Source organism: Stegostoma tigrinum, chromosome 45 (genome assembly GCF_030684315.1).
Source record: "Stegostoma tigrinum isolate sSteTig4 chromosome 45, sSteTig4.hap1, whole genome shotgun sequence".
In the NCBI taxonomy this organism is placed as follows: domain Eukaryota; kingdom Metazoa; phylum Chordata; class Chondrichthyes; order Orectolobiformes; family Stegostomatidae; genus Stegostoma; species Stegostoma tigrinum.
The window spans coordinates 4,519,048-4,528,951 of NC_081398.1; the positions used below are offsets into that span (position 1 = coordinate 4,519,048).

At 50.1% G+C, this 9,904-nt stretch overlaps 1 long non-coding RNA gene across 2 annotated transcripts in view; it reads left to right on the plus strand.

The window, feature by feature from the left end:
* LOC125448753 (uncharacterized) overlaps positions 1 to 9,320 on the plus strand; it is an 83,613-nt gene extending 74,293 nt beyond the window's left edge. For both annotated transcript variants that reach the window (XR_009443441.1, XR_009443442.1), the window contains one exon: positions 9,047 to 9,320. This is a non-coding gene — a long non-coding RNA (uncharacterized LOC125448753). The remainder of the gene's footprint in view (positions 1 to 9,046) is intronic.
* The last annotated feature ends 584 nt before the right edge of the window (positions 9,321 to 9,904 follow it).

Sequence of the window (9,904 nt, forward strand, 5' to 3'; positions counted from 1 at the left end):
CTGAGGATGCAAAGGGTGGTAAAGGGTACTTTAGGAGCTCAGTCACAAACAATAACAGCTAATATGTACAGTCACTTGTGGTAAAGCTTAAAAGGCCCTGTAGAGTGCAACATGTTGTCAAAACCCCTTTCATCTTACACTCTTCAGAACACAATGCAAGAATTTGGAACAATCACAATGATTTGCACTTCAAGAGGAAAGGGGGTCAACCGGACAGAAAGTTATTCTATTAGCCAAGGTGCAGGAAGCTATAGGTTCCTTAAGTCTCTGTGGTCTAAGTTGTCACAATCTTTTCAAAATTAGGCATTCTTGCATTCGGTCCTGATGGAGTGCATGCTTCAGAAACAGCGTCCCTCTTCAGCAGTATTCAAATTCTATCTATATAGCACCTTTCACTCAATAAAATGCCCCAAGGCACTTTACTGGTGCCTCATAAAACATCAGAACATGGAACGTAAGGGCTAGGAACAGGAGTAGGCCTGCTCGAGCCTGCTCCACCCAATCAATATTAATATAGCTGGTCTCATCATAGCCTCATCTCCACTTCCCAGCCCACTCTTCATCGCACGTTACTAATTAAAACTCTGTCCACATCCTTCTTAAATCTGCTCAGTGCCCTCACTTTAACTTCCAGAGAGTAACACATCAGTCTTGACACATCTCTTGTTCCTTTGAAAGGGATTGGGAACTTAGCGGCATCGTGTAAAGGCAAAATCTTTCAATCAATATCAGCAAAACAAAGGTGCTGGTTATCGGCTTCAGGAAGGGGAGTGGAGGACACACCTCAGTCTGTATCGATAGTGCTGAAGTGGAGATGTTTGAGAATGTCACATTCCTCAGAGTGGATGGACCTCTCAAATGTTAAATCTGAGCTTTCTGTCTGTCTCATCTGTATCTGTAATGCTGTTTTCTGCTATCCTGATTCGCTCTCTAGGGTACAATATGCTCGTATAGCAAACACTTTTCACTGTGTTCGGTACAACAAAATAAATCAAATTCAGACTCAACTTCCATGCCCCATCTCTATTCCCTGGGAGGACAAACTCCTCTGTGGTCCAATTTCTCCCATGCTTCACCTCCCCTCCCCATTTTCCCCACGGCCTGCTGAACCATTGTTCAAATCCTCGAAACGTTTCCCATTGCTGACGATAAGTCCTCTGAACCCCCAGCCCTGCTCTGTGTAGTTTGCTGAACTGAGAAACCTAGCAGTTCAGGTATATAGTTCTTTGAAAGTGGCGTCACAAGTAGACAGGGGGATGAAGAAGGCGTTCAGCACACTTGCCTTTATTGGTAAGACCACTGAGTACAGGAGTGGGGCGTCAAATTGAAGTTGGTGAGGTCTCTTACAGAACCGCTGCAGTCTGGGAGCAGGCTATTTAGCCCAAAAAGTCCACAACAACCCTCCACAAAGGAACCCACTCTGTACCATGTCCCTGCATTTTCCACCCTATAAACAACAGGTAATTTAGCACGGCCAATCCACCCTAACCCGCACATCCCTGGGCACTATGGGACAATTTAGCACGGCCAATCCACCCTAACCCACACATCCCTGGGCACTATGGGACAATTTAGCATGGCCAATCCACCCTAACCCGCACATCCCTGGGCACTACGGGACAATTTAGCACGGCCTATCCACCCTAACCCACACATCCCTGGGCACTATGGGACAATTTAGCACGGCCAACCCACCCTAACCTGCACATCCCTGGGCACTATGGGACAATTTAGCACGGCCAATCCACCCTAACCCACACATCCCTGGGCACTACAGGACAATTTAACACGGCCAACCCACCCTAACCCGCACATCCCTGGGCACTATGGGACAATTTAGCACAGCCAATCCACCCTAACCCGCACATCCCTGGGCACTATGGGACAATTTAGCACGGCCAATCCACCCTAACCCGCACATCCCTGGGCACTATGGGACAATTTAGCACGGCCAACCAACCCTAACCCCCACATCCCTGGGCACTATGGGACAATTTAGCACGGCCAACCCACCCTAACCCGCACATCCCTGGGCACTATGGGACAATTTAGCACGGCCAACCCACCCTAACCCGCACATCCCTGGGCACTACGGGACAATTTAGCACGGCCAATCCACCCTAACCCGCACATCCCTGGGCACTACGGGACAATTTAGCACGGCCAATCCACCCTAACCCGCACATCCCTGGGCACTATGGGACAATTTAGCACGGCCAATCCACCCTAACCCGCACATCCCTGGGCACTATGGAAAAATTTAGCACGGCCAACCCACCCTAACTCACACATCCCTGGGCACTATGGGAAATTTAGCACGGCCAATCCACCCTAACCCGCACATCCCTGGGCACTATGGGACAATTTAGCACGGCCAATCCACCCTAACCTGCACATCTTTAGACTGTGGGAGGAAGCCAGAGCACCCGGAGTAAACCCTCGCAGACATGAGGAGAATGTGCAAACTCCACACAGGCAGTTGCCCGAGGGTGGGATCAAACCCGGGTCCCTGGCACCGTGAGACAGCAGCACTAACCACTGAGCCATTGAGTACCCTCTTCTGGAACACTGTGCACAGCCCCTGTGCCATGGGGAGGACATCATTAAATTGGAGAGAGTTCAGAAAACATTGACCAGGACGTTGCCAGGACTGAGTGGTTTGATTTGTAAGGACAGGCTAGATAAGACGGGAGGCGATGGCTTTCGGGTATTCTCCTTGGGCCGTTGATCTTGATATCATCCCGGGGAGCTGGGTTTGAATCCCACCACAGCAAAAGGTGGAGCTTGAATTCAGTAAAATATCTGGAATTAAGAGTCTATTTGTTTCTCTGTGTCAATTGTTGGGTGGTTAAAAAAACCCATCTGGTTCACTCATGCCCTTTAGGGAAGGAAACTGCCATCCTTACCTGGCCTGGACTGCATGTGACTCCAGACCCACAGCCAACATGGTTGACTCTTAACTGCTCTCTGGGGCAATTAGGGATGGGCAATAAATGGTGTGCCTGGCCAGTGACGCCCTCAGGCTATGAATGAATAAAGGGTGGAGGGCGGTAAGTGAATAGGCAGGGGTTTACTTCCCTGGAGCTGAGGAGTTTGAGGGGTGACCTTATAGCAGTTTATAAAACCATGAGGGGCATGGACAGGGTGTTGGTGTTAAAATCTAGGAGGCACATTTTTAAGGTGAGAGGAGTGGGATTTAGAAAGGACTTGGGTGACAATGATTTTACACAGTGAGTGGGACGTGAATGTGCTGCCGGAGGCAGGCACAAAGTGCCAACATTTAAAGACATAGAACATAGAACATTACAGCACAGTGCAGGCCCTTCGGCCCTCGATGTTGTGCCGACCTGTCATTACCGATCTCAAGCCCATCTAACCTACACTATTCCATGTACGTCCATATGCTTGTCCAATGATGACTTAAATGTACCTAAAGTTGTCGAATCTACTACCGTTGCAGGCAAAGCGTTCCATTCCCTTACTACTCTCTGAGTAAAGAAACTACCTCTGACATCTGTCCTGTATCTTTCACCCCTCAATTTAAAGCTATGCCCCCTCCTGCTCGCCGTCACCATCCTAGGAAAAGGCTCTCCCTATCCACCCTATCTAACCCTCTGATTATTTTATATGTTTCAATTAAGTCACCTCTCAACCTTCTTCTCTCTAATGAAAACAGCCTCAAGTCCCTCAGCCTTTCCTCGTAAGAACTTCCCTCCATACCACACAACATCCTAGTAAATCTCCTCTGCACCCTTTCCAAAGCTTCCACATCCTTCTTATAATGCAGTGACCAGAACTGTACAGAATACTCCAAGTGCGGCCGCACCAGAGTTTTGTACAGTTTCACCATAACCTCTTGGTTCCAGAACTCGATCCCTCTATTAATAAAAGCTAAAACACTGTGTGCCTTCTTAACAGCCCTGTCAACCTGGGTGGCAACTTTCAAGGATCTGTGTACATGGACACCGAGATCTCTCTGCTCATCTACACTACCAAGAATCTTACCATTAGCCCAGTACTTTGCATTCCAGTTACTCCTACCAAAGTGCATCACCTCACACTTGTCTGCACTAAGCTCCATTTGCCACCTCTCAGCACAACTGTGCAGCTTATCTATGCCTCTCTGCAACCTATAGCATCCTTCGTCACTATCCACATCAACTACCACCCTCTGTCTTCTTTCAGCAAGCCAATTTCCGATCCAATTTTTCAGCAAGCCAATTTCCGATCCAAACTTTCAGCAAGCCAATTTCTGATCCAATCTTTCAGCAAGCAAATTTCCGATCCAATCTTTCAGCAAGCCAATTTCCGATCCAATCGTTCAGCAAGCCAATTTCTGATCCAATCTTTCAGCAAGCCAATTTCCGATCCAATCTTTCAGCAAGCCAATTTCCAATCCAAGACATTTGGACAGTCACATGGAGAGGAAAGGTTTCGAGGGTAATGGGCCAAACACAGGCAAATAGGACTAGTTTAGTTTGGGACTCTCTCTCTCTCTCTGTCTCTCTGTCTCTCTCTCTCTCTCTCTCTCTCTCTCTCTCTCCCACATGTTGCCTGACATGCTCTGTTCGTGGCAGCAAACTCTGTTTCCATTTCATCCTGCCCCAGCTCTTCAAAGGGGGAGAAATGTTTGATTCGGAGCATCTGAGAGTCTGGTAAAAATACACTAAACATCACCGTGGAGACCCAAGAACGTGACCCATCCACCCGGAATTGGGTACTCACTGGGTATGACGCTGATGCACGTGAGGATCTCTTAAGGTTTGGCGACTGTGAGCAAGGTCAAGTGGTTGTTTCCAAGTAAAAGAGAGCTTTAGGAAGGGCACTCTAAAGCTTAGAGGTCTCAGGAGCTAAGAGCGCAGCCACTTACAGTGGAATGGCTAAAATAATTGCACCTTGGTCTAATCTAACCACTGTCCCCTTAACATTCAACGGTGTTTAACATCACTGAGCCCCCCCACTATCAACATTCTGGGGGGTTACCATTGACCAGAAACTCACCTGGACCCACCACATAAACACAGCGGCTACAAGAGCAGGTCAGAGGCTGGGAATCCTGCAGCGAGTAACTCCCTTCCTGACCCCACCCCCCCCCCCCCCCCAACCCCCCCAAAGCCTGTCCCACCATCCACAAGTCAGGAGGGTGAGGGAATACCCCCCACTTGCCCCTGGATGGGGGCAGCTCCGACAACACTCAGGAAGCTCGACACCCTCCAGGACAAAGTAGCCCCCGCTCGATTGGCACCACATCCATAAACGTCCCACCCCCTCCCCCACCCACTGACACTCAGTCGCAGCAGTGTGTACCATCTACAAGATGATCTGCAGAGATTCACCCAAGATCCTCAGGTAGCACCTTCCAAACCCACAGCCCACTTCCATCCAGAAGGACAAGGGGCAGCATGTACAGGGGAACACCACCCCCCTGCACATTCCCCTCCAAGCCCCTCGCCATCCCGACTTGGAAATACATCAGCCGTTCCTTCAGTGTCTCTGGGTCAGAATCCCTGGAATTCCCTCCCTGAGGGGACATTGTGGGTCACCCCACAGCGGTTCAAGGAGGCAGCTCAGCAACCCCCACCCACCTTCTCAAGGGGGGGGGCAACTAGGGACGGGGCAATAACCGCTGGGCCCAGCCAGCGACACCCACATCCCACAAATGGATGGGAGAAAATGGTGGGTGAAATTTTCTGAACATTTGAGTTTAAAAATTAAGAGGTTCCCCCTCCAATGCAGACCCGAAGGAGTGAGAATTTGTCTGAGGTACCACGTTTCAGGTGCAACACTAAAGCTAAGACCCTGCTGCCCCCCTTTGGGTGGGAGTGTGGGGCTGGAGGGGAAGATTTGATCCTGGACTGATATTTGTCCTTTGGTTGAGGGAACTTGGATTATCTGATTCAAGACGTCTTTCGTGGGAGCTTGCTGGAGGCAGACTGGCTGGGCCATCCCTTCAGTCTGGGCGGAGAATAAGCCTCTAGAAGCTTCCTGTTGGCTAATGAAGCCTCCCTTGGTTTTGGAAGGTGCTGTCAAAATGTTAAATGGTGCAACAGGAAGGGGGTCAGACTGTGTTAGCGCCTTTTCAGAAGCGTCTTAAAATGCACAGCCGGCTACGGACCGAGGGCAGGAAAATGGGATTCGTGTGGTTTGGTGACCGTTGGTTGGCGCGGATGCGATGGGCTGAAGGGCCTGGCTCTATACGGTTATGACCCCAGCGTCGGTTTTTGTTAAGAACCTGCGTTTTTTTTTTCCCTCGCCAGGACCTTTCCTCGAACTCTTTCGGATCTCACGCGCTCAAGGCTGAGGCCCCCTCGACTCTACTCACTGCGTTTATATGACGTCTTCCCCATCCGGTTCTCTGTCACCGGCCCTCAGAAGGAGCAAAACGGTGGCCCCACAAGCCTGATATGTTTTTTTCTCTCTCTCTCTCTCTCTCTCTCTGTCATTTTGCTTGCAAATCAGGAGGCTAATGAGGAGGCTACGCACAGATGAGATTGTGACATCGTGGGACTTAAATGGATAAGGGCTTACACATGGCTATCCAACATGGATGTGCTTAACACGAGCACGGGTTGTCGGGGGGGGGTTGGCGTGGCTGTTGGTTGCAGTGGGCGGTGCATTCAGCCTGTGGGCAATGGGAGCTCCCTAGCCATTCACCATCCCAGAGAAAGGGAGCTTTGGGAAATGCCAGGCTGATGGGCGGCTAGGGAGGGGGAGTGGGGGTGCGGGATTGAGTGAGATGATCTTGCAGAGGAGGAGGGGTCCAGCGCAGGCAATATAGGTGGAGGCCTAGCGGTGTTATCGCTGGACTGTTAATCCAGAGGACCTGGGTTCAAATCCCGCCAAGGCGGATGGTGGAATTTGAATACGGTAAAAATATCTGGAATTAAAAAGTCTACAATTCCATTGTTGGGGAAAAACCCATCTGGTTCACTAATGCCCTTTAGGGAAGGAAATTGCCATCCTTACCTGGTCTGGCCTACATGTGACTCCAGGCCAATAGCCCAAAGTGGTTGACTCTTAACCACCCTCTGGGGAAATTTGGGATGGGAAATAAATTCTGGGCCTCCCTGTATGAATAAAAGGGCGGTAAAAAATAACATATGAACAGTCTCCCCTCCCCCAGCGCTTCCCTCGATCATTTCGTCATGCAGTCGGAGCCCATGGGCTGGGCCTATTTAGCGTGGTGGGCACGCAGTTTACGCATTCTCTCTGGGAAACCGAACGCGGAGGAAAATTTCATTCAGAACGCTGCTGAGCAGAATACAATTTATATTTTGCTGTTAATCTTCAATGCAGCAATGGTCTGAGACAGGAAGGAGTTGATCCTCAAGTTTCGAGTTTGCGCTTGGTCTCTAGCTTGGCCCTGTACTTCCTCTTGTGGGTGCCACGCTTCTGCGAGGCACTTGGTATAGTGGACTGAAGCTCCACTGTTGCCTGGGAGGACTGGGGTTGGGCCCCCAGGGGGGCCGGTTCAGGAGCCGGCCCACTTCCCACCAGCTGCTCGTCTGGCCCTTTCTTCTGGCCGGCCTTCCGACAGCGCCTGAGGCAGAAGTCCAAAAGCAGGGACCCCACAAAGGTAACGTAGGACAGGGCCATGGTCACCAGGCAAAAGGTGTAAAAAACCTGGTCGCAATAATCCGGCCGCATTTCTCTGATGGAGTACGGAGGGTAGATTTCGTAAATCCAGTAGGAACCTGCGCAGAGAAGGAGCTATTAGCAAGGGAGGGTCCGAGTATCAGTGGCGTTACCGTCGACCCCCCACTCTCAACGTCCTGGTGAGTTACCATTGACCAGAAACTCACGTGGACCCACCACATAAACACAGCGGCTACAAGAGCAGGTCAGAGGCTGGGAATCCTGCAGCAAGTAACTCCCCTCCTGACTCCCCCCACGAAAGCCTGTCCCACCATCGACAAGTCAGGAGGGTTGCAGGTTAGGGTGGGAATACCCTCCACTTTACCCTGGATGGGGGCAGCCCCAACAACACTCAGGAAGCTTGACACCCTCCAGGACAAAGCAGCCCCCCCGCTGGGTTGGCACCACATCCACAAACATCCCACTCCCTCCCCCCCACCGACGCTCAGTCGCAGCAGTGTGTACCGTCTACAAGATGCTCTGCAGAAACTCACCAAAGACTCTCAGGCAGCACCTTCCAAACCCACGACCCACTTCCATCCAGAAGGACAAGGGGCAGCATGTACAGGGGAACACCATCCCCTGCACATTCCCCTCCAAGCCCCTCGCCATCCCGACTTGGAAATATATCGGCCGCTCCTTCACAGAACCCTAACTGGTGTTTGCAAGAGTTCAAAATTTCAAACACCGTAGAGTTCCCGAACTCTTCATATTTCGGCCACCATTTAACAACGAAGGTCCCCTCTCTGTTCTTGCGTGTAGAACCTTCCATTGATCAAGGTTTTTTTCTGGTTCTCCCGAGACGTCACCCACCTGAGTCTCTTTCTAACTTTGAGTTTCCCTTCCCCGGTTGCCGCCTGACTGGCTGAGTATTTCCGGAACTTTCTGTCTCCCGTATCACTGACGCTGAAGCGGAGTAGTCACGCAACGGGCAGAGCGTCGATGATTATTGAGAAAAGACGTATCGCATCAGGACACCCTCTCAAGAATGCACAATTCCCAAGGGAACAACAATTTGCACCGGACATGAAAAGGATGCTGATTGGGCACCCAGGGGATTCTGATTGGCCGACGTCAAGAAAACACAAGTTACTCCCATGTTCAGAAAAGGCAAGATGGTGCAGATTAATTGAGGTGTTGCCAAGAAGCAAGAACATTTCCAGACATGGTATTTCTCTTAATCAAGCAAAAACTCTTACCCATGACAACACCTCAGCCAATCAGAATCGACCTGGGCTTTTTTTTCCCAATTTAAACAAAGATTTGAGGGAATACTTGTCCCTGGGAGGCAATCAGAGTTCACTTAGCCAAACAGAACAAATTGGGAAATTTGGCATTCTTGCAATTGTGTCCTGATGCATGCGAGACAAAAAAGCTTCAACAGTGTGGGTCTCTTTTTGTTTGTCTCCAGGGATACTCAACATTATAGAACTTCAAATTACCTGCCATGAGCCAGGCACCCTCGATGATTTTATTAAGTACAGTCCAAAATCTATAATAGGATTTGGGGCACTTATGTCCAAAAAGATCCACGAACATGGTCGCAATGTTGTAGCAAGCAGAAACAATATTATAAAGAGGAAGCAATTGACCTTCAGGACAAGAATCCTTATAGAACACAGCTGAAAGAGAAGGTGAGGAAATAAATCACCGTCTGAACAACACAGCAATACTGACAATTCAATTAACGTGCCATTCTTCTTCGCGGAATGCCTGCAGGTTTGTCCTCGTTCTTAAATCGGAGACCTCTATTGCGCGTTTGAGTTGATTTTATTATTGTCACATGTACGTAGGCACAGTTTTGTTTTGTGAGCCGATCGCACTGTACAAAGTGCATTAGGGTAATAGACCAGGATCATAGAATCCCTACAGTGTGGAAATAGGCCCTTCGGCCCAACAAGCCCACACTAACCCTCAGAGCACCCCACCCAGACCCATCCACCAATAACCCAACTAATTTACACAACCCTGGGCACTACGGGACAATTTAGCACGGCCAATCCACCCTAACCTGCACATCCCTGGGCACTAAGGGACAATTTAGCACGGCCAACCCACCCTAACCTGCACATCCCTGGGCACTACGGGAAAATTTAGCACGGCCAATCCACCCTAACCCGCACATCCCTGGGCACTATGGGACAATTTAGCACGGCCAATCCACCCTAACCCGCACATCCCTGGGCACTAAGGGACAATTTAGCACGGCCAATCCACCCTAACCTGCACATCCCTGGCCACTACGGGACAATTTAGCACGGCCAACCCA